General features: G+C 41.0%; 1 non-coding gene across 1 annotated transcript; it reads left to right on the top strand.

Annotated features, from left to right (window-relative positions):
* The first annotated feature begins 2,890 nt into the window (after positions 1–2,890).
* LOC120013972 lies at positions 2,891–2,997 on the top strand. Its single transcript, XR_005471510.1, has one exon. It is a non-coding gene; the product is annotated as a small nucleolar RNA R71 (small nucleolar RNA).

Raw genomic sequence — 2,997 nt, 5'->3', positions numbered from 1 at the left:
CTCGAAAGGAACTTCTTTTTGTAAAAGTCTAGATAAAGGCAAAGCAATCTTTGAGAAGTCCTTAATAAACCTGCGATAAAAACCTGCATGGCCACAAAAAGAACGCACCTCTCGTACATTGTTAGGATATGGTAAGTGTATGATTAAATCAATTTTAGCTTTATCAACTTCGATACCCTTCTCTGAAATAACATGACCCAAGACAATTCCTTGTTTCACCATAAAATGACATTTTTCAAAATTCAAAACAAGGTTTGTTGCAACGCATTGGTCTAACACGCGACCCAGATTATCCAAACAAATGTCAAACGAATCACCGTAAACAGTAAAGTCATCCATGAACACTTCAATGCAATTTTCTATTAATTCAGAAAAAATACTCATCATGCATCTTTGAAATGTTCCGGGTGCATTACAAAGTCCGAATGGCATTCTTCTGAATGCAAATGTCCCGAATGGGCATGTGAATGTGGTTTTTTCTTGATCTTCAGGTGCAATGACGACTTGATTATAACCAGAATAACCATCAAGGAAACAGTAGAAAGACTTACCTGCCAATCGTTCCAACATCTGGTCAATGAATGGAAGAGGGAAATGATCTTTCCTTGTCACAGCGTTCAATTTGCGGTAGTCAATACACATTCTCCACCCGCTCTGTACTCTTGTTGGAATGAGCTCGTTGTTTTGGTTCTTGATCACTGTCATTCCCGATTTTTTTGGTACTACCTGTACTGGACTTACCCACGCGCTGTCTGAAATCGGGTAGATGATTCCTGCATCCAAAAGCTTAAAGATCTCTTTCATGACCACTTCCTTCATGACTGGGTTCAATCTCCGTTGGGCTTCTCGACTTGGCTTGGACCCTGCTTCCAATAAAATCCGATGCATACACATCGATGGACTGATGCCTTTAATGTCGGCTAAGGTCCAACCGATTGCTGTGATATGATCCCGTAACACTCGAATTAATCTTTCTTCTTGCAATGCCGTCAAACCATGAGCAATGATGACTGGAAGTGTATTGTTGTCTCCCAAATGGACATATTTTAGGTGTCCTGGAAGAGGCTTTAGCTCCAAAGTAGGTGCCTGCACAATAGAAGGTAACAACTTAGAATGGGAGAGTGGTAATTCTATTTTGGACGATTCAAACCTCTTAGGAATTGGAGATAACGATTCCAGTGCCATAATTGTCTCCTCCAATGCCGAATTCAGAGGTGAAATTGCATTGATTTTTCCTAAGTCGTTTGCAATAACTATGCTCAACTCATCTTCATCCGTTAATTCAAAAGCTTCCTGCACGAGTACGTCAATCAAATCAACACAAAATAAAGAGTGAGTGTCATTGGGGTATCTCATAGCATCAAATATATGAAATTTCACAACTTCCCCGTCGAACTCCATGGTGAGAGTACCATCGTGAACATCAATTTTTGTCTTTGCTGTTTTGAGAAAGGGTCTTCCTAATAAAATCGGAGCAGGATTTGGAGACCCTCCATCTTCCATATTGAGGATGTAAAAATCAGCCGGAAAAATCAACTCGTCAACCTGCACCAAAACATCTTCAACTACCCCGTCGGGGTATGCATTAGAACGGTCGGCTAACTGAATAATCACTCTTGTTTCTTTCAATGGACCCAAATTCAACGATGCATAAATTGAGTGTGGCATGACATTTATAGATGCACCTAAATCTAACATGGCACGCTCAATTTTTTTGTTACCAATCACACATGGAATTGTAAACATTCCTGGATCTTTTTGTTTTGGAGGTAGCTTACGCTGGATCATGGCTGACACATTCTCCCCCACCTTGACCTTCTCGTCACTCCTTAATTTCCTCTTCGTAGTACACAATTCCTTGAGAAATTTTGCATACTTTGGAACTTGTTTGATGGCATCCAACAATGGGATATTTACTTCAACTTTTCTGAAGGTCTCTAGGATATCTTTCTCCTGTTGCTCTTTCTTAGACTTGGACAACCTGCTAGGAAAAGGAACAAGAATAGTATTAGAAGAATTCGGCATAGTGGTTTGAGAAGTTACCTTAGAAGAATCTTTAATGTCATTGTCGGCCTCCCTCTCCTCTTCCTTTTTCTGGGCTGAAACCATAGGATGTTGATTGGAATCAGCGGTTTTTGTCCCACTTCGCAATGTGACAGCACTTGCATTCTCTCGAGGATTCACAATTGTTTGAGATGGTAACTTCCCGGATCCTTGAGCCTCAAGATTGCTCACTGCCGTAGCCAATTGGCTAATTTGTTTCTCCAGATTTTGAACGCTACTCCTTGTTTCCTGTTGAAATTGTTGAGTATTATTAGCCAATGCTTTAATGATTTCATCAAGTGCCATACCTGAATTTGGAGGTTGTGTCCCTTGTTGTTGTCTAGCTGGATAAGGAAATTGGAAACTATTCTGGGCAGCTGCTGGATTGCCATAACTCAAATTTGGATGTTTAAATCCTGGGGTATATGTGTTGGGGTATGGGTCAAATTTCCGTTGAAGTTGCCCTGGAAAACCTCCTATGGCATTAGCTTGCTGTGTTGAGTCCTCCTCTTGCAAAGTGGGACACATATCCGTCGGATGCCCAACCATCGTACAAATGCCACAAACTTTTGCTGCTTGTAAAGATCCTATAGCCATTTGTTTCACCAAAGTAGTCAAGTCAAAAATTTGACGTTCAATGTTAGAAGTACTTACCTCACTAACTTGCTTGGCTGGATGCTCCGTACGTGCCCCAAATTGCTGTGAATTTGCTGCCATGTTTGCAATCAAAGTTCTTGCAGCTGCTGGTGTTTTGTCCATTAGTGCTCCACCACTGGCAGCATCAATCATGTTCCTATCCATTGGCATTAACCCCTCATAGAAATATTGGATCAAGAGCTGCTCGGGAATTTGATGATGTGGGCAGCTTGCACACAACTTTTTGAAACGCTCCCAATACTCGTATAAAGTTTCTCCATTCAGTTGGCGAATACCACATATGTCTTTCCTTATGCT

This window comes from Tripterygium wilfordii, chromosome 13 (assembly GCF_013401445.1).
Source record: "Tripterygium wilfordii isolate XIE 37 chromosome 13, ASM1340144v1, whole genome shotgun sequence".
Taxonomy (NCBI): Eukaryota; Viridiplantae; Streptophyta; class Magnoliopsida; order Celastrales; family Celastraceae; genus Tripterygium; species Tripterygium wilfordii.
Note: the sequence above shows the minus strand (reverse complement) of the source record. Positions and strands in the feature narration are given on the sequence as shown.